A 22,214-nucleotide genomic window follows, 5' to 3' on the forward strand; every position below is an offset into this window, starting at 1 on the left:
AAATGTTTTGGTGAAATTCCAATTTCAATTGATTCCAGTTCAAAGATCCAATATCATAGCATAGCCTATATCATGTCCATTCTTTTCCCTCCAAAGATAAAGGGAAAACCTTCTTCTTAACTTCATATCCGGGTAAACCTGCAAGCTTAAATAATCCACAAATTTCATCCACATGTATCGAATGCATATCGGGATGCTTCGTTTCGTCTCTTGCATAAGGATTAGCTAGCAGTTGCTCTATCATACCCGAAGGAATTTCATAACTAATATTTTCAATAGGGGCAGTAGGTTGAGGGGCAACTCTTTGTGTTTCCGGTCAAGGTGAAGATACCCTGAACAAACCCCTCAAAGGATTGTTTTCCATAGTAACAAGTGACAATAAACTTTAGCACGTAATATAAATTTTTCCTTACCGATTTCCACTTACCAAGAGCACTTCACTCCCTGGCAACAACGCCAGAAAAGAGTTTTGATGAACCGCAAGTATAGGGGATCAATCATAGTCCTTTCAATAATTAAGAGCAGTTTTCAGCAAGGTTATTTCTGCAAGCACTAAAATTGTCGGTAACAGGTAGTTTGATAGTAAGATAATTTGTAGCGACCAAGTAACTATAACGGTAAAAAAAGTGCCGCAATGTAGCTCAATCGTTTTTGTAGCAAAGGACAGGCTAGAACGGTCTCTTATAATAAGCAAAGCGTTCTTAAGAGCACACAGGAATTTTATCTAGTCACTTTCATCATGTTGGTTTGATTCGCATTCGCTACTTTGATAATTTGATATGTGGGTGGACTGGTGCTTGGTGTCTTTCTTACTTGAAAAAGCCTCCCACTTATGATTAACCCCGTTGCAAGCATCTGCAAGTACGAAAGAAGAATTAAGATAATAATTTAATCATAGCATTAAACATATGGATCCAAATCAGTCCCTTACGGAATAGCGCATAAACTAGAGTTTAAGCTTCTGTCACTCTAGCAACCCATCATCTAATAACTACCCCACAATGCATTCCCTTAGGCCAAAATATGGTGAAGCTTAATGTAGTAGACGTTCACATAACACCACTAAGAGAATCACAACATACATCGCATCAAAATATCGAACAAATATCAAATTCACATGATTACTTGCAACATGACTTCTCTCATGGCCTCAAGAACAAGGACAACTACTCACGAATAATATTCATGCTCAAGATCATAGGGATATTAAATAGCATAATGGATCCAAACATATAATCTTCTACCCAATAAATTATATAGCATCAACTACAAGATGCAATGAACGATACTAGACACCCACCGGTGCCAATCTGAGGCTCTGATACAAAGATCAAACACAAGAGATGAACTAGGGTTTGAGAAGACATGGTGTTGTTGAAGATGTTGATGAAGATTGGCCTCCCAAAGATGAGAGGTTTGTTGGTGATGACGATGGCTTTAATTTCCCCCTCGGGCAGGGAAGTTCCCCCGGCAAAATCGTTCCACCGGAGAGCAAAAGTGCTCCTGCCCAAGTTCCGCCTCGAGAAGGCGGCGCTCCGTCTCAAAAGTCCTCTCCTTATTTTTTATAGGTGGGCACCGAAGGTGGGCCAGGGTGCACACTACCCACCAGTGTGTGCCTGGAGGGTCTAGCGCCCACTGGTGCCTTGTGGCCACCTAGCTGCCTCCTCTAATAGTTCTTCTCTCCAATATTTATTATATATTCCAAAATAATTTTCCATAAAATTTCACCTCATTTGGAGATGTGCAGAATAGGTATCTCTGACATAGCTTTTTCAGGTCCAGAATTCCAATTGCTGGTAGTCTCCCTCTTTGTGTAAACCTTGCATATTATGAGAGAAAATACATTAGAATTACTCTATAAAGTGTTATAAAGCATAAAAACATCATAAATGACAGTAGGAAAACATGATATAAAATGGAGGTATCAAGGCCCGATGAAATTTCGTCAGAGAAAGCATACTCTTCAGACATCAGAGAGGTTTGTCACTTTGCCATATGTTTAATACATTTGTTCATCTTGATTGGTGCCATCATACGCCTTTGATTCCACATTTTGTGTTTTATACATTTCATCTTTAATCTTTATTTTTCTATTTTTTGTTCCAATCTAGGTATACTACATTGAAAATATAGTGAGCGTGCATGTTGCGACAATAGAGGGAAAATGTGAGGTTACTACAAAGGATGACCTTCCTAATTCAAATCTTGGCATCGTCGTGCACCACGGCGCCGGTTTAACCATATTGCACGACCAGGAGAGCACACAATCCAGTGATGCATCGGCACCCAAGGAAACGCGCTACCACGCCCAACTTCGGCGAGCCCCAGTTGTCAACTGCGTCGTCCCCAAGGGTACCGCTTCTACTAGGAGCTCCACCGCGTCGAGCTAGTCACCACTGTCTACTCCAGTGTCTCCGGAGACCACTATAGCATAGAGTTCGTCTATTCCTGAGCCACACTTCCCACAGTTCTACAGGAATGGCTACCAGTGGCGTGCGCGAAAAGCCTAGCAGCGGCGGGCAAGGCTCTCAGGGCCACCCACCACCACTAACATGGCCCTCCAGTGGTAAAGACCTAGCAGTGGCAGATATTACCTAGCGCCCACCACTAGTAATGACCACTAACGGCACACACTACCAATGGCGGGCATCAATATTCACCCTTCACTAGTATAATTCTATAAAATAAAAGAACGAATGTGCCAGCCGGTGGCGCGACAGTGGTGGTCCACCCCGCGCACGCTGGATCCACCACCACGAGCCGACTAGATCCATCATTGCGAGCATTGCACCCACTACATCCACCACCCCGCCGGATCTCCCGCCGTGCCCACTAGATCCACCATGCACGCTGGATCTATCGCTGCACCCGCTGGATCTTTCACCACACCACTGCATCTACCACCGCGTCCTTTGGATCTGCCGCGCCCGCTACATTCATCGCCGCCCTCGCTAGCAGGAAGAACCTCCGTAGGGGAGGTGGAATTGAACTCTGCTGCTTGTCGATGTTGAACTCGTATAGATGTTTGTGGGAGGAGACATGCCGGAGCTCAAGCGGATCAAAGAGATGGAGAGAGAGGGGGGAGGATAAGGGGGAGATAGGAGAATGGATTGACGGTGACGATCTATGCGTGGATGTTGGGTGTGGATGGCTGGATGATAGCCACCTCATCAATCCGTCGGATATTGGATTGGCCAATCAGAACGCAAGCGGTACCAATGGTGCGCCCTAGATTATGCTTGCCACTGCTATGTTTTTTTTGTATTTTTTGCAATTATTGTGTAACACAATATATTACTTACTTTGAGACTATTCCACATTTGCCCCATAGTGCATAATAGAATCTAGTCATTAGTGAACCTTATTTGGTCGTGGCTCCGTGTCCTCGAGGTGCTGTATCTAGTCATCTACTTCGCGAGTTCGCTAGTTGCTTTGTCTAGGCTTTGTGATGCGGTTCAATGACGTTGGCAGCATACCGGTGTCTGCAATGTGGTCTCAGTTGAGTAGGTATTTTGACAACATTGACTGATTACCAATTCAGGCTCTAGGTGTTGTTTTCTTGAGGTTGTTGGTGTCGAGGAGTTCTGGTGGCTCATGTTGACAATCTTCCCTCTCATTTCAATATTCTTTTCTTCTTATGTCATGTGCTCTGGCTCAGCTTGATGTGTGTGTGTGTGTGAGGGGGTGGGGCTGATAATAACAGCCATTACTCCACCCCTGTATTCTGCAACTTATCTTGCCAAATTACATTTGTTGGTAATAAATGTTCAGGTGGGAAGTTTCTACCCCCCCACCTCCTAAGACATTTGAAAAAAGTATGTGTGATTCTTGCTTATGGTTGGGCGTGTATTCATCATTGGTAAAAATGTCATCGCATGGAAAATGTTTCCACCACGTGAAATTGGCATTAGGAGCAAAACAATAAGACATGGAACAGTAAAATACCATATAAGTGGCTATACCACATATTGTGTAATCACCCCTTGTATTGATATGTTCTAACGCATTGCGCTATCAGTGCCATGGTCTTCCAACTAACATCGTCGTCTAGAAACTCTATGGAGTTCCAAATCCAAACCTTAGTTTTCAGTCTACATGACTTGTGAGTTTTTAGTTCAAGTTAACAGACATGGCTTTCAAGCTATGAGTACCATGTGGATGTGGGAAAAAAATTGCCTCTATGGATATTCTCATTAACAAAATGAAAAACATTTAGGTTACTTACCATTGATTTGTGGCGCTAGAGGTGACATCTGATCCGGCCGTGGGGGTGCCTCGCTCAACAACGCCGAAGGGACATTTCATGTGAAGAGGTGGTGGCTCTGAGGTTGATGGTTGTGGTGGCTGGGGAGCCAGCCGACGCAAGGAAGAAGAGAGGGTCCAGATGTTCACACGACAGCGCGAGAACAAAACGCAATTGTTTTCATATTGCCATAATCATTTCCCAAATATATCATATGTTTTTTGCCTCATAAATGCGCAGCTCTGCCACATTTTCGTATTCAATCGAGTGACGGGCAGCTGGCACATTTGAACAAAGACGAGGGAGGGGGTTGTCGGCGTAAAAACCGGCGGATCTGGTGTAGGGGGTCCCGAACTGTGTGTCTAAGGCTAATGGTAACAAGAGGCGGGGGACACAATGTTTACCCAGGTTCGGGCCCTCTCGATGGAGGTAATACCCTACGTCTTGCTTGATTGATCTTGATGATATGAGTATTAGAAGAGTTGATCTACCACGAGATCATAGAGGCTAAACCCTAGAAGCTAGCCTATGATTATGATTGCACGTTGTCCTATGGACTAAACCCTCCGGTTTATATAGACACCGGAGGGGGCTAGGGTTACACAGAGTCGGTTATAGAGAAGGAGATCTACATACCGGAGGGGACACGGGATGAAGTCTTCAATCTTGTATCTTCATAATCCAGCAGTCCGGCCAAAGTATATAGTCCGGCTGTCCGAGGACCCCCTAATCCAGGACTCCCTTAGTAGCCCCTGAACCAGGCTTAAATGACGACGAGTCCGGCGCGCGGATTGTCTTCGGCATTGCAAGGCGGGTTCCTTCTCCGAATACTCCATAGAATATCTTAAACACAAGGATCGTGTCCAGCTCTGCAAAATAATTTCGACATACCACCGTACAGAGCACAATATTTCACAAATCTAATCTGCTGACAACTTTTCATACCGTGACATCACGCCACGGCCCGGTCATTATTTGAAATGTTTTTCTCAACCAGCTACTGCACATATTGCGAGGCGGTTTCCTTGGCATGTCTTGTCGAAGCAGAGATCGTGTTCCCTTATCACGGGATTCTCATCAATACTGGTGTGGGTAACCCAACCGCGCCATCAATCGTGGCGCTTGGGGAATAAGTGATTTTACCGGGCAAGCCCCACTTCGGCATGTGGCTGAAGACCTTCAACGTGAAGCCGAAGATAGTTGTCAGCGAGTAAGGGGGGTGCGGAGGCGCCATGGTTGGCAAGATGCCCAACGTCATTTGGCTCGAAGGCTCCTATGTGGAGACCGTGAAGGGGTGGCAATCGAGGTCGTTCTACATCACCGAGCTGCGCGACACCAACTGGGCGGCGGCCCCTGAATTTTGATCCGGCATCCCCATGCGGCTCACCTCCTGGAAAGAGAAGGGCTTATCCTGGGGTGCGCTGGGGAGTTGACCGTCTCCAGAACTGTGTCAAAAATATGATAAGCAAGAAGATCAATCTTGTCAACGTGGTCCAGGTCATCCTCTTCCGCCGGATCCTCCCGTGTCAAAGACGAACATTCAATATGTGGGAGTTCAATCCGGACAAACACCAGACGTTGCGAGAGCTCTTCGACACGACACACAAAGACATCTGGAAGGTGTTTTTCAAGGCCGCTGAAGTACCTCCTCCCATCACCGAGGATCGCGGACTCAGTGCAAAGCACCCCGCCAATCCGGTAAGCTCTTTATATTTCACAAGATGTGCCCTCCCAGTATATTTGTGGGAGGAATCTAACCGTCCACACCAATTTAACAGGACTGGGTAGTGACAGCGGAGCGGATCGACTGTCCAGCTCCACTACCTGAAGATCCAGCAACGGCTCTCCTAACGGAGATGCTGTTTCCGGCGCCCTATGAGGAGCCAGACAAAAAGGCCTAGAAGAAGGCCGCGGGGACCAGGAAAGGTTTCCGGCGCAAGGTGGTCTCGGACTCATCGTCCGATGACACCGAGGCATGCTCCTCCAACGAAAACGAGGAGGAGGAAGAGGAAATCCTCCCCCCCAACTGGGGGGGATAAGAAAAGGAAGGCCACCCCATCTGGGGAGGCCGAAGGGTCTAAGAAGGGAAAGACCCTCCCTCCAGACCACTCCACAACAGCCGCCTACAACGACGAGAAGTGGTTGCCCAAGGACAATCCCCTGGCGAAGTCGTAAGTATCCGGACACTATAATACTTTCCAGTATGTTTTGCTTTATTGCGTCTTATCATGTCAAATATGATTGTGCAGTCCGTCCAAAGCCCATATCAACGTATCCTCCTCGGGTGGGTCTTTGAGTCAGTCGGTGATGAGCATCGATTCACTCCTGATGGCCACCCCCCCCCCCCCCGCTCACGGACGACACTGAGGTGTTGTCCCAAAGGATACTAGACCAAGGGGAGATGGTTCTGGAGACGCCCCAAGGCGAAATCACAGACACCGGGCACATGGGGGGTGGGGGGGAAACACCCCCATGGATTCCGATGAAGGGGGCCACAGCAAGTCTGGCCCCCACTAAGGAGGGCGAGCCGCCTGTGCCGATGACCTCTGTCCATCCAGAGGCATCAGACAACCTGATGGAAGTGCTTCACGGCGCTTCCGTTGATGAAGAGCACCGCACTGTCATGAGTGCGATGATTGAAAAGGTTCGGTCCGCCAAAATCGGATTGACCGAAGCCTGCGCCAGCCTCCTAACAGGCTTTGAGGTAAGTAATCAAATTATCACAGTATAGACAGTAGCCCCTCATGCTCTGTTTGGTGTTCGGAAAGAAAGGCCGAACAAAGGATCAAATAACGTAAACCGGAGTCTAATCATAGTATGTCTATGTGAATAAGCAGGCATCTTTGCTAGCCGCTTTCGCTCGTACTGCGAGGTCTCCAGACTGAAGAGGGACCTGCAGCGATCCGAGGAAGAGCTCAGCCTCACGAAGAGGCAGCTCGAGGAGAACAAATTTAAGTGATACCCCGTATGTATATTGATAAACAAAAAATGGTTTTTAGCTCATAGAATCGTCATGAACTTTAATAGGGGCCATGACTGATGTGGCGGCCCTGAAGAAGGCACTATCCGAGGCCGAAGACAAAGTGGCCAAGGAGCGCATCGAGTGCGAAAAGCAAGAGACCCGAGTTGACGAGGTCTAGCATGAGCTCCAGGATTTCATTAAGAAATACGAGTCCTTGGAGCGTGACTCGAAGATGAAAGAGTCCGAGCTTGCCAAGGCCGCGAGCAGGATGCCAAAGCTGAGGCCCAAAAGGCCCTCCAAGAGGTTCAAGCGGCCAAGAAGATTGCGGTGGGTAAGGTATTCACTATGCAAAGCAAGCATGTGAAGGAGACTTTCTTTTTACTTACCCGAATTTGGAGATCTCCAGGAGCATTCACAAACCTTCCGCACATCATCTCTAATGTCGCGGAGTTCTACCGAGATGAGGAAGGGAGCTCGAGGGAGAAGTTGTTCTGCTCCCAGTATATTGGGGCCGAACACCCGATGCCCTTGAGCGACCAGCTGAAGCAATTGGTCGAACTTTACAGGGCGGCCGAACTGGCCATGAAGGATCTCATAGTCCGGATGTGGCCAGGTGAGCCCCTGCCCAGCAGCTACTTCGTCCTGGTAAAGCGTCTTGTGTCTACCTGTCCGCGGCTCGAAGTCATAAAGTGGTCAGTCTGCATTGAGGGTGCACGCAGGGCCTTCGCCCGTGCAAAAGTGCACTGGGCAAAGATGGATGCCGAGAAGCTGGTGATGGAGGGGCCACCAAAGGGCAAGGAGCACCGCCACCCAGAAAATATTATGACGGTGTCATGAAGGGCGCCCGCCTTGTGGCGGAGGAATGTGTTAAGGATGTTATATTTGAATGAATGTACTCATGTGATCCTGTAATATGAAAACGAGTTCATGTGCGCTATCTAACGCTTGTTCATTTAAAATATTACCTTCTATGCAGCCGTTTATAAAAATCTGGGAGTTAGCCTATCGTCGGCTTCTGCCCCCATGTAACTAGTACTGGGTGTTCGGGATAAATCTAATCACTATTCATCCAAATTGTTGGTCCTTTAAGGAGGTATTTAGCGCAGCCAACAAGGCAATCCGACTATACAGCTTTATCACTCTCACTTAGCCACAGAAGTCTACAATTTTAAATTTTGGCGAAGCCCCTAGTATTCGGAAGGCTGAACTTGGGGCGCTATAAACGCCTAAATCGGACAAGGCCGATTCTTCGCCCGAAGCAGAAAACATCTTTAAGGATTTGAGACCTCTCGAACAGCGACCAGCTCTCACCACATCATGACAGTCAGTTTTCGGATTTCTCTACTGAGGTGCTCATCTGGAAGAACCGGGACACAATCGCAATAGTTCTCCCTGTGCTACTTTAGCCTATATAGCGGAACGTAAGGTACCAAAACATGGGAGCCGGGCAAACCCAACTATTGACCCAAGACATGATTCGGAGTTGATGCATATAATGCTATAAGTTCGGTGTGCCGCACTATTAAAAGTGTTCGGACTTTTCTGGCCATGTTATGGGGTACACTGAAGCCCCTGTCGAGCTGAACGTACCAAAGTGTATGGGTGCAATTTGTAATAAATAAGTAGTTGAGGGAAAAAGACAAAGGAATGTAATAATAAGCTGACGCTGTACATTATTTTCCATTATTTAAGTAATATGTCAAAGCGTATATATACAAGTAGTGCGATAAGCAAAATAGGACTATTTGACATGTCCTTAACCAAGAGCGAGCTGCATGTGGGTATGTAAAACAGGTATAACGATCGATATCAGAGACCACCTGAGGATTCCCTTGTACGCGGAAGCTTTGTCTCGGTGTTTCCATCCCGTTATGGTTCCGATAGTCCGACTATCAGAAGAGCCTCCCAAAAATAGGTACCTGAAAAGAAAAGGTGTGAGGATATACGGAACCTGCGGCGGTTGAGCCGCATTGTGGACCGTGTCGTAGCCGTGCCTCTGCCTATGCCCATGGTATTTTGAGTGCGTAATTATGTACGCGCGGCACAAATTTCGCCGCTTGACTGGGACTAGGACGGAGGCCGAACTGCTAGTCGAGCTCTGGACGTCCCGGACGATCCTGTTGGAGGGTACTCCGGACTCGCTTGACCATGTCCGGGGGTTTTATCGCTGAATTGGCGGTCTGCCTAAGAAGGCTGCTTTGTACTTCTGCTGCGAGGGCCGCGGAGTGCTCCTACGTACGAGCGAGCGCTCAGTGTTTCCATTAACTGTTATAACCCCGCGAGGTCCTGGCATTTTGAGCTTCAAGTATGCATAATGCGGTACCGCATTGAATCTGGCAAATGCGGTTCGTCCGAGCAGTGTGTGATAGCCACTACAGAAGGGGACGATATCAAAGATTAACTCCTCGCTTCGGAAGTTGTCCGGAGATCCGAAGACTACTTCCAGTGTGATTGAGCCCGTACAACAGGCCGCTACACCTGGTATGACACCTTAAAAGGTGGTTTTGGTGGGTTTGATCCTTGAGGGATCGATGCCCATTTTGTGCACTATATCCTGATAAAGCAGGTTCGGGCTGCTGCCACCGTCCATCAGGACTCGTGTGAGGTGGAATCCGTCAATGATGGGGTCGGGGACCAATGCGGCTGAACCGCCATGACGAATACTGGTAGGATTGTCCCTGCAATCGAAAGTAATCGGACAAGAAGACTATGTGTTGAATTTTGGGGCGACTGGCTCCATAGCATAGACGTCCCTTTTCCTTGTTTTCTGTATTCAACTTGCCGGCCTATTTGAACACCTAGCATTCTCTGTTGGTGTGGTTGGCTGGTTTATCGGGGGTGCCGTGAATTTGACACGAGCGATCGAGTATGCGGTCCAGACTGGACGGGCCCAGGTTGTTTCTTTTGAATGGCTCTTTACGCTGACCGGACTTAGAGACACTGAATCCGGCATTGACTGTCGTGTCTTCGGTGTTGTCGCCATTGTTGCGGCGCTTGTGTCCATTGTGTCGTGGCTTGACGTTGCTATCCCTGGCATCTGAAGTGCCAGGATTTCTTGATGTGCTATTGCTGTGAGCCAGCCAGCTGTCCTCACCCACACAAAAGTGGGTCATGACTATCGTGAGGGCTGCCATGGATTTCGGCTTCGCTTGGCCGAGGTGTCGAGTGAGCCACTCGTCGTGAATGTTATGCTTAAAGGCCGCTAGGGCTTCGGCATCCGGACAGTCGATGATTTGGTTCTTTTTAGGTAGGAACCGAGTCCAGAATTTCCTGGCTGACTCTCCGGGCTGTTGGGTTATGTGACTTCAGTCATCAGCATCCAGTGGTCGCACATAAGTGCCCTGGAAGTTGTCAAGGAATGTGTCTTCCAGGTTCTCCCAACTGCCAATAGAGTTTGCCGGTAGGCTATTCAGTCAATGTCGAGCCGGTCCTTTGAGTTTTAGTGGGAGGTACTTGATGGCATGTAGATCATCGTCGCGGGCCATGTGAATGTGGAGATGGAAATATTCAATCTGTACCGCGGGGTCTGTTGTACCATCATATGATTCAATGTTCACGGGTTTAAACCATTCTGGGAATTCATGATCCATTACTTCATCAGTGAAGCATAGGGGGTGTGCGGCGCCTCTATGCCGGGCTACATCATGACGCAATTCAAATGAGTCTAGTCTGTTGTATTCGGCCCGGCCGGACTTGTTTTTAGTATATCCGGCGTGACGGTCATCGTCACGCGTTGGGGCGCGTCCCCGTGTTCCGTAGATCGATCTTGACTATCCTGCTTTGTTTTCCAAGACGTCTCATAGGTCCTGCGTGTAGCCCCGGGCCTTAGTGTTTTTGTTTGATTGGCGGAAGGGTGCGGGCTGGTGTTCGGGCTGATATGCCGCTTTGTCTTAGCCACGAGGTGGCCGGTCAGCTGCATCGTGCACTGGTAGTGTGGGCTTTAATGCCTTCCTCGAGTTGAGGTAGCAACTTGCGCTTTGGGTAACTTTTGGTTGGGCGCTCGAGTCCATATTCCTCGGTTGCCAGGACCTCAGTCCATCTATCAGTTAGCAGATCTTGATCAGCTTGAAGCTGCTGCTGCTTCTTCTTCAGGCTTTTTGCAGTGGCTATAAGCCGGTGCTTGAAGCGCTCCTGCTCGACGGGATCCTCAGGCACGATGAATTCTTTGTCGCCAAGGCTCACTTCGTCTTCGGAGAGGGGCGTGTAATTATCATCCTCTGATTCTCCATCTATTGCCTGTTCCATAGGGCTATCTTACCCATCCTTTCGCTCGGCCTGCTCGAAGCCTGGTTGGGCAGGATTGTTTTCGTCTTCGGCACCATCCGGATTGCTATCATCTCTTGTGCCGGTATTGCTATTTTTGCTATGGCGGGGCTTAGAGCGGCGCCTATGACGTTGGTGCTTAGATTGCTTCTCAAGGGGATTATCCTCCGTTGCCTCATTGCCATTTCTTTCTTTGAGGGTGTCCACCATGTATATATCATATGATGAGGTGGCTATCCAGCGCCCTGTGGGCGGTGGTTCCTATTCTTCTCCATCATCGTCGTCCATACAGTCGATGTCTTCGGAGTCAAGTTCAAGCATGTCGGTTAGGTCATCGACACTAGCTACCAAGTGGGTGGTGGGTGGGCAACGAATTTCTTCGTCGTCCACTTCCCACTCAAGCCGACATAGTTCGGCCAAGAGTCTCCTGACAGGGCGAGAGACTTTAATGAGTTTAGCATGTCACCCAAGGGCGAGTTCTGAAATATATCCGCGGAGGTAAACTCCATGATCAGTGCCCAATCAGATTCGATGGGAACGGACGCACGTGATTAGGAACATATGGCCGGAGACGAGTCCGAGGTTCCGATGACACAGATCTCTTTGGAGGTGAAGTCTGTGTTCGTCTCTATCGCCGATGAGTGTGCGGCCTCCATGGCGTGGTCCATCCACCCATCCTCGGATGGCATGATCTGCTCCGGATTAAGGGTCGGGGCAGCCGCAGGTGTGATCTCCCGAACACCGTCCGATGACAGATCTAAGGCATGCTCGTCGTGACTGTTCGGCGCACCTGATATGGGTTTGAAACCATCAAAGATCAAGTCTCCGCGGATGTTGGTAGTGTAGTTCAAACTTCCGAACCCGACCTGATGGCCAGGGGCGTAGCTATCGATCTGCTCCAGATGGCCAAACGAGTTGGCCCGCAATACGAAGCCGCCGAAGACGAAGACCTGTCCAGGGAGGACAACCTCACCCTGGACCGCACCGTTGCAGATGATTGAAGGAGCCATCAAGCCCTATCGTGACGACACAGTGGAACTCTCAATGAAAGCACCAATGTCGGTGTCAAAACCGGCAGATCTCGGGTAGGGGGTCCCGAACTGTGCGTCTAAGGCTAATGGTAACAGGAGGCAGGGGACACAATGTTTACTCAGGTTCGGGCCCTCTCGATGGAGGTAATACCCTACTTCCTACTTGATTGATCTTGATGATATGAGTATTACAAGAGTTGATCTACCACGAGATCATAGAGGCTAAACCCTAGAAGCTAGCCTATGATTATGATTGTACGTAGTCCTACAGGCTAAACCCTCCGGTTTATATAGACACGAAGGTGGCTAGGGCTACACAGAGTCGGTTATAGAGAAGGAGATCTACATATCCGAATTTCCAAGCTTACCTTCCACGCAAAGGAGAGTCCCACCCGGACACAGGACGAAGTCTTCAATCTTGTATCTTCATAATCCAACACTCCGGCCAAAGTATATAGTCCGACTGTCCGAGGACCCCCTAATCCAAGACTCCCTCAAGGGTCGCCAACAATAGAAGGAAAGAAACCCGCAGCATGACAACAAAAAGGGAAAGGAGTTTAGGTAGATCCCGAGCTAGCGCGAGCCCAAGCCTACCCAGAGGAAATCGCCCTCGCTCCTGCCCAGCGGCCTCACCCCGCAAATCCAAGTCCAAACCCGCGCCCCCTCTCTCTCACCAGACCGCGGCCGCCTGTATTTATACCCTCACCCCGCCTCCATTCCAATCCTCACTTCTCTCTCTCGCTCGTCGCTCACTTTCGAACCTGCGAGGCTAGCTAGCTGATGAGATGAGACGCCTCCTCCCCCGCTGACGCGCACGTTCTCCTCTCTCTTCACCGGTGGCCGGAGGGACTAGCCGACCGACTCCTTCCTCGCCTGCCTGCCCCGGTAATACATAAATATGACCGCGTGCTTGCTCGCTGTCTTTTGTCTCAGTTTGGTTGCTTCGCTCTATAATTTGGTTTTGGTGTTGGGTGGAGAGAGTTGGACGTTTCGCTGAGGATCTGGTTTCTGGTTTACTTTGCTGATCGCGTTGGCGTGTACTCCCTTGACGCCACGAGATTTCTCCAAAACTTCTGATCATGGATCGTGGATCTCAACTTTTGATCGTGGATCTCTTTTCGGTGGGTTCTCAACTTCTGATCGTGGATCTTGCCTGCCTGGTGTGCGTGCGTGTAGCTAGTCGGTCGGTGGATCATTTTGTCGATGATCCTCGTGAGGCTCGACTAGGGGCTAAGTCTGCGTCCTCTACCGGCCAGCGGTGTTTTCTACCTTGTTCAAGTGCTCCCGACCCCACGCTTCCGTCTGGAATGATAGCCGAGACCATGGTGCGTGTAGATGGGATTCGTCCGCGTCCTACTGAGGTTCTTCACACCCCGGTTTTACATGGACATGTGTTTCTATACCTCCTTTATGTGCATGTGTGCTAGTCCTGACGCCATACTTTTTTCCTAGCCTTGAATGGATCATGATCGCCAGCCAGTTCTAGGATCATGTTTATATCATGTTTTTTTCTTTTGGCTTCATCTTGCATTCTTCTCTGGAGCCGTGTCACTGGCACCTCTCCCCATTTCCGTCCATCTACCCTTTGCTTGCTTGGCCTAGACATACGTTCCGATCACTCTCTGTACTTGCATCTCGTCACTCGTTTTGTTTGGTTTGAATCCGGGTGACGGTGCTTGTACAGCCTGATTTAAAAATGGTGGCCTCTCTGTTTGTATTTGTGTAGTTTGAAACCAGATGAACTTGCTTATATGTCCAATTCATGGTTACATCTTATTGTATTTGCATAGATCCATGTTTCTGCATCTAGACTTTTGATTAGGATGCTTCTCTGAAGGTCTATTCCATCGTTTTGTAGTGCAAGAGTTTCGACCTTGGTGGTGGATATGTGGTCTGCCCTTGGTGGAGATGTAGATTGCACCACCGAGATAATTAACGACACCACTTCGTGGATGGTTGATGGATACTTCTTGCAGATCTGCAGATCTTGCTTTCTTGTGTGGAGCATGTGTGCCCAATTGCCAATAGCTAGGTTGCATCAGTGCCTCTCTCCATTTTTCTCTATCTGCTCTTGGTTGATTTATTTCTTTTGATCACTTTGTGTACTTGGCATTTCATCACCCCTTTTGGTTTGAATCCGACTTACTGTGATTCTATTTTCGATTTATACATGGTAACGTATGTATCATCACCTATTTGGTTTGAATCTGGGTGAAGCTTCTACGCTCGATTTATGGTGACATCGCTAGTTGTATTTGCAAAGTTTGAATTTGGGTGGACGTGCTTCTATTTGATTTATGGTGACATCTAGTAATGTTTGCATAGATCTGTGTTTTCACATCTGAAATTTTAATTAGGATGTTTTTTAATAGTCTAATTGTTATGTTGTGCAGGAGTCTTGGTTCCGGTGGTGGTGAATCGTGATCTGGCCTTGCTGGAGATTTGTAGATTGAACCGGCCAGGTAAGTTTTTTGCCCCCTCCCCACCCCATCATTTTTTGCGTTCACCATATCTAGCTCTGCCAAATATGTCCTTGTTTGAAAATGTGTTAACAAATTGTTGCTTTGCGGTGTAACCGCTAAACTTTTGATTTTGTAATTTGATTGTTATATTTATCTAAACTTCTAATTGACACATCTACTTGATTCTAAACTTTACAGGGGAATTTTGTTGAACTCTCCACATTCTGCTGGTACTGCTGGTATATGTGCTTACCTTGCTATTTTGGTTCCCAAATTTTAGATAAACTTATTCATGGAAATGCTATAGTTTTCACAGCACTGCACTTCTCCTTATTAGCAAATTAAACGGTCATAATATTATTATTTTTATAATTTTGATGTGCGGTGTAGTATATGAAACTATGGATTGGGACACCATTGTTATTTATTGGTACATTTGCGACTCGTGCATTTAAATAATCATTCAACAATATATTTTACAAGGCGACTATGTGTAGTAAGCGAGCAAAATCATATTGGGTCAATCAAAGAATGAGTAGTTAAACCGCCATTTTAATATTTTATGTACGGGATTCATCTGATGCATACATACTTGCACTGCATTCAGTTCTTTCAGCATGTCAAATATTTGTTGAAAAATGTGTCTAACATTTCTATCAAAAATGTGTCCAACATTTTTGTTGCTTTCAGGAACAAAGAGGCACCAAGCAAAGCCTAAAAGCAGAAATGAGAATATAATTGAGCAGAGCAATGTTACCACCAATATTGGTCACGATGCCATTGGATGCAAGAGACCAAAAAAAGAAGTTGCCTGTTCGAATTTTAGTGAGAAGGCATTTGACTTACCGGAAGAAGATTCACTTGTCACACCCAGGGAAATCAGAATTGAGGAGGAAACAGAGGCAGTTAGGTTGACAAGAACATGAATCAATTTTGTACTCCAGGAACACATGTTCAATCAATAGCTTTGTCATGCAATTACTATGTTATGTCCTTTGCATTGGATCTTGCATTCCCTCACAATTCAACCTTCCTCTTAACTTGCATAAAAATTTAAATTATTCTAGGTACAAGTTACGCCAACTATCGGTGTCAAAACCGACGGATCTCGGGTAGGGGGTCCCGATCTGTGCGTCTCAGGCTGATGGTAACAGGAAGCAAGGGACACAATGTTTACCCAGGTTCGGGCCCTCTCGATGGAGGTAAAACCCTACTTCCTGCTTGATTAATATTGAAGATATGTGGAATACAAGAGTAGATCTACCACGAGATCGTAGAGGCTAAACCCTAAGAGCTAGCCTATGATGGTATGATTGGAATTGTGATCGGCCTTCTAAAGACCATGCTCTCCGGTTTATATAGACACCGGAGAGCTAGGGTTTACATGGAGTCGGTTACAAGGAAGGAATCATAATATCCGGATTGCCAAGCTTGTCTTCCACGCAAAGGAGAGTCCCATCCGGACATGAGCCGAAGTCTTGAATCTTGTATCTTGACGCTTCTATAGTCCGGACGATGTATATAGTCTGGCTGTCCGGATACCCACTTATCCAGGACTCCCTCAGTAGCCCCTGAACCAGGCTTCAATGACGATGAGTCCGGCGCGCAGTCTTGTCTTCGGCATTGCAAGGCGGGTTCCTCCTTCCGAATACTCCAAGGTTACCATCGAACATGTAGACCGTGTCCGGATCTGCAAAATGATCTTCGCATACCACCGTAGAGACAATGATACTCCAGCTGACAACTTTTAGACGACGTGATATGTCATTGCGATCAGGCTATTATTCGAACCGTTTTTCTCATAACCAGCCATAGCGCATACTGCGAGGCGGTTTCCTAAGCACGTCTTGTCGAAGCGAAGATCGGGTCCCCTTATCACGGGATTCTCATCAATACGGGCGTGGGTAATCCAACCATACCACTAATCGCGGCGAGTGAGAGGCGAGTGGGTTCCACCAGGCAAGTGGGGAGGCACAAAAAGCTCTTCTCCTTCTCCTTCCGCTAACTCACATCCCTCTTCTCGAGCCCTAATACCCGAGCGCCTTTCTTTTCCATCGAAGAGAGGGTTTCCAAACATGTCCAGATCCGGAGCAGGAGGCAAATGGATGGCCTCTACCGTCCGGGAGAAGGATATCAAGAAGCTCCGAGAAGCCAGGTATCTGGCCAAGGAGATTGGCCACCGTCTCCCACCGACGGGACATGTTGTCCCTACTCCGGAGCCACACGAGAGAGTCGTGTTCCTTCCCCATTTTGTCCGCGGGCTCGGTTTTCCCCTCCACCCATTTGTACGTGGAGTCATGTATTACTATGGGGTTGATTTTCATGATCTTTCCCCAAACTCCTTTCTCAATATCTCGACGTTCATCGTCGCATGCGAGGCCTTCCTCCGGATTCCGCCTCACTTCGGCCTATGGTTGAAGATTTTCAATGTGAAGCCCAAGGTGGTGAGTGGCCAACACGCCGAGTGCGGCGGCGCCATGGTGAGCAAGATGCCCAGGGTCGTTTGGCCGAAGGGCACTTTTCACAACTCAGTCAAGGAATGGCAGCAGCAGTGGTTTTATATCACAGAACCACGCGTCGAAGAATGGGCAGCAGCTCCTGAGTTCAGATCCGGAGCTGTGCTGCGGCTTACGTCTTGGCCCAAGAAGGGCCCGAACTGGTGCTCGTACGATGAGCTGTCACTGCTCCTGACGCGTGTTTAGAATATGGTCGACAAGGCCGTCAAACTTGTTGACGTGGTCCAGGTGATGCTAGTTTGCCTGGTTCTCCCTTGCCAGCGTCGAGCCTGTACTTTATGGGAATTCGACCCATCCGAGCACCAAACCCTCCAGGAGCTCCATGATTCCTCCCACGAGGATATCTGGAAGGTGCTCTTTAAGTCTAGCAAATCATGGCCGGAGTCTTCTGAGGATCGGGGGTATCAATTATCCCATTCTGCAAGCCCGGTAAGGTATAGCCACGCCCCGTCCGTCCAGGCTTCAGCCGGCATATCATGAGGGGGGCGTTTTAATCGTGCTTCATTGTGGCTTTAGGGATGGATCAAAAGGGTGGAGCGGATACAATGTCTGGCCCCACTGCCGGAGGAACCGGCCGGACCTCTTCTGACAAAGATGCTAGTCCCTGCAGCTTACAAGGCACCCAAGAATGAGGCCCCCAAGCAGGTCAAGAAGACCGGGAGTGGCCTCCGTTGCCGTGAGGCTTCGGACACCCGGTACTAACGCTCTAGCGACGCTCCTTCTTCCAAAGACAAAGAGGAGGAGGCAGAGGAGGACGAGCCTCGCTCTGCTGGCGGGAAGAAGCGTGCAACTTCCCCGTCCCTGGAGGCTGAGTCGCCCAAGAGAAGTGGAGGTTCCCCTCCAGAGGCATCCACCCCGGCTGCTGATAACAGCCCGGAGTGGGATCCCAAGGCCAAGCACCTGGGAAGATCGTAACTAACCGAAATCCGAATATGCCTATGTATCCATGGTGTCCGGGTATTGTAGTTTTAACTTTCGCCACATCTCACACAGCCCGGCAAGGTCTCTTGCTGGACAACCCTCATCGGAGGATTCGTTGAGCTCGAATGTTGTGGCGAGCGACACGCCTCCGGGGATTCCTTTTCCGAAGTCCGGGCGCGACACCGAGTGTCGTCTCAAAGAGACCCGGGGCCGAATAAAGTTCTGGAGGCCCCTAAGGCTCCATGGTCGGGCCATCGACCATCCTCCACGGAGGGAGGTTTGCCTACTCCGCCAGCCGCCTCAGTATACGCCGAGCTGTCGGGCAGTCTGTTGACAGCGTTAAGGAACGCGTCCGTCGTTGATGAACATCGGACCCTTATGGGTGCGGTGGTTGGAAAGATTCAGGCTGCCAAAAGCGGGCTGAATGAGTCCTGTCTTGGCCTTATAAAGGCCTTTGAGGTATGGTTTCTAAGGAACCTTTAAAGAATCAGTATGATATGAGGAGTAGCCCCTGATACACTTTTCGGAAAAAGAAAACCGGGCAGGGGATCAAATCCTCAGTTGTAATGGGAACTTTTTAATGTTGTATACCCATGTTTTTGAAAACAGGCGTCTGTGGAGAGGACGCCCGCTCATGATGCGGAAGTGTCCGAGCAGAAAGAGAGCCTGAGACAGGCCGAAGAAGAACTTGGCCGTGTGAAGAAGTAATTGGAGGAGAGGCAAGGTATGTTTGGACATTGTCTTGCATTGGGCACAAATCAATAAGTGTGCCTATTTGCAAAGTATTTATGTTATGCGCCCTAGGAGCGAGTGCCGAATATGAGGCGCTGAAGAAAGCGGCGGCTGATGCCAAAGAGAAGGTTGCCGCTGAATAGGCTCTGCGTGAAAAGCACGAGGCCAGGGTCGTCATAGCTGAGCGGGAGCTTTAGGATGCTGTGACGAAAAGCGAGAGCTTGGAGCAGAGTTTAGTAGGGAAAGAATCCGAACTCGCCCAAGCTCTCCAAGCCGCGGAAGATGCTCGGGAAGAAGCCCGAGGTGCTGTACGGGACATTCAAGAGGCCCGGAAAGTTGCGGCTGGTAAGGCCTGTTGTATCTATGGCCGTTATGATGTTATAATATGGAGAACTCTAAGCGGCAAGCTGAATTCTTTATTTTGCAGGGGCGTTTGCAGATCTGCCTCGTAGCATATCAGATGCGGCCCAATTTTACCGGTCCGAGGAGAGGGAGTCTGCGGGGAGGAACTTCTGGTCACAGTATCTAGCGCCGAACTATCTGGTGCCTTTTATCGATCAGCTGAAGGAGCTGGTCGAACTGTACCAGGAGGCCGAACTAGCCATGAAGGACTTGGTCATCCGGCTGTGGCCTGCAGAGCCAATTCCCAGCAGTTTCTTCGCACTCGTCAAGCGGATTGTGGGCGCCTGTCCTCGGCTTGATATTATCAAGCAATCAGTCTGTATAGAAGGTCCGCGAATGGTGCCCGCCTGGCGGCGGACAAGTGCACCAAAGACATTATATTTCCCTAAGGGCATTTTTGCCATCATTTGTAATATGAGATAATGGCATTTTTATTATATGTTGCCTATTTGGTTTGAACATGTGTTCTTCCTTTGCGGCTGTTTATTGTATAAATTCTGAGAGTTGGCCAGTCATCGGCTTCAGCGCCTACGAGAGAAGTACGGGGGTGTTCGGGGTATTTATGAACACTCTTTATCCCATTGTTGGGTCCTTATAAGGAGGCGTTTCTCACCACGAACCAGGCAATCGGACTATAGGGCTTTACTACTCTCACTTAGCCATAGGAATACGAGTATGGTCGGTGCAGCCCCTAGTATCCGGAAGGCCGGACTAGGGGCTCTATTGGCGCCTGATCGGTAGATCGATCCGTCGCAATCTGCATTTTATAGTGGCGTTATGCGGAATGAATCTTTAAGGATTTTGCAACCTCTCGAATAGCTGACCAGCTTTCGCCTGATCATGAGAGTCGGTTTTCGGCTTTCTCTACTGTGGTGCTCGTCCGGCAGACCCGGGACACAATCGCAATAGTTCTCCTAGTGCTACCTTAGCCGACGGAACAGAACATAAGGTACCAAAACATGGGAGCCGGGCAAACCCAACCAATGACCCAAGACATGATTCGGAGCTGATGCATATAGTGCTATAAGTTCGGGGTGCCGAGCGACCGACAAGGTGGTCGGACTTTATTGCCGTAATGTGGAGCCCCTAGCATAACCGGGCGTAACACGAACTGTGGCTGCCACTTTTATGGCGAAGAGGCGTCGATAACAAACGACGACCGGCGCATGTTTAGTTAAGTCTACACATTGTAGTAATATGATATGTCCATGCATATGAATGCGATTTATGATTATGAAAAAGAGATGGTTTTCTGGCGGAACCTGTGGTGGCCTGACTGTAGGGGGCTGTGAATGGATCGAAGGTAAATCCGAACTGCCGTCTACCTGCATGGTCTTGTCCTTGTGTGTCCGGGCGGACTTCATGCCACCAAACCTGTTCTACATAAGAGTTAGTTTGTGAAGGTAAGTGAGCGGAGGGCGCCGAACGTTCTCCTGTGGTTGGTCCAAAGGTTCCTGATCAGACCCTGGTCCCCCTAGCCGCTATTCGAGAAGCAGCCCAGACTCCTCAGTTGGTGTACGGATAGTTGGCTGTCATATCAAAATATTGATGGGCATGCGCGACTTGCTACTCTTGCAGTTGTATGATTCCCGCTTTTGAGGGCGGGGTTTGGCTCTGCACGCAGGCGTGAGTGTATTACCGGTGCTGGCCTGATGGTTTACCACGTGGAATCTAGCCAACGTGGTTCATCTTGTTAGCATACGGTGTGATACCTTATCGGGGGGATGCGCCGATGGCGCGGCCTTATTTGGTTATCTGAAAACAACCGTTAGGGCGGCGGGCCAATGTTCCTGGCCTTTGTGCCTGGCACCTTGTAGGAGGTGTTTATTTGTGCGCCTGCTTGGGCTTTTATTGCTTGAGGATCCCCTGGACTGTTAGGTCTGGGGGTATGCAATTGAATTGTTGTGGTTTGTATGGTAGGGGGCGATCGGCCGTACTATTGTGCTGGGGGGGGGGGCTTTTGACTAAGCGCCTGCCCTCAATGTTTCCGGCACACGCCCGATTGCTTTACTTTGGAGATCCGGCATTCTATGTTAGTATGTTTTGCCGTTCTTTTGGGAGTACCGTGAATTTCGGACGACTGATCGAGCTCGTGGCTTGGGCCGAATAGGCTTGAGTTGTTCCTTGTCCGTTGACCGGACTCGGATTTGCTGAACTTGATAACAGCTTCCCTGATTTGCCGTTTATGACCGTTGCGCCGGGGCTTGAGGCTGCTTCTTCGTGTATCCTTCTTGCTGGTTTGGACCGTAGTGGTGTGCGGACGTCGGGTTGTGTGCCTTTGATTTTCCCGCTTAGCTTGAGGTAGCCAGTTGTGCCGCGTGTGCCCTTTCTTAGGGCGGTCGAGGCCGTACTTCTCGGTGGCCAGGATCATGGTCCACCGTGCTATTAGCAAATCCTGTTTGGCCTTAAGCTGCTCTTGCTTCCTTTGCAGACTCTTTGCAGTGGCTATGAGTCGTTGCCTAAAGCGAACTTGTTCCACTGGGTCTTCAGGTACGCCGAACTCGTCATTGTAGATGCTTACCTCGTCTTCGGAGGGGGGTGTATAGTTGTTCCTCTCCAAGTATCCCACCGTGGCCTATACGGCCTGCTTGATGGTCGGCTGATCAGGACTGTATTCCTCTTTGGTACTATCTGGATCATCTCCGGGACCGGTGTTGATGTGGCGGGGCTTGGAGTGGCGTC

The 22,214-nt window shown here is 48.9% G+C and overlaps 1 pseudogene; it reads left to right on the forward strand.

Annotated features, from left to right (window-relative positions):
- Positions 1 to 13,821: 13,821 nt before the first annotated feature.
- LOC123115126 (DNA (cytosine-5)-methyltransferase 1A-like) overlaps positions 13,822 to 22,214 on the forward strand; it is a 133,276-nt pseudogene continuing 124,883 nt past the window's right edge.

This window comes from Triticum aestivum, chromosome 5B (assembly GCF_018294505.1).
Source record: "Triticum aestivum cultivar Chinese Spring chromosome 5B, IWGSC CS RefSeq v2.1, whole genome shotgun sequence".
NCBI classification, from domain to species: domain Eukaryota; kingdom Viridiplantae; phylum Streptophyta; class Magnoliopsida; order Poales; family Poaceae; genus Triticum; species Triticum aestivum.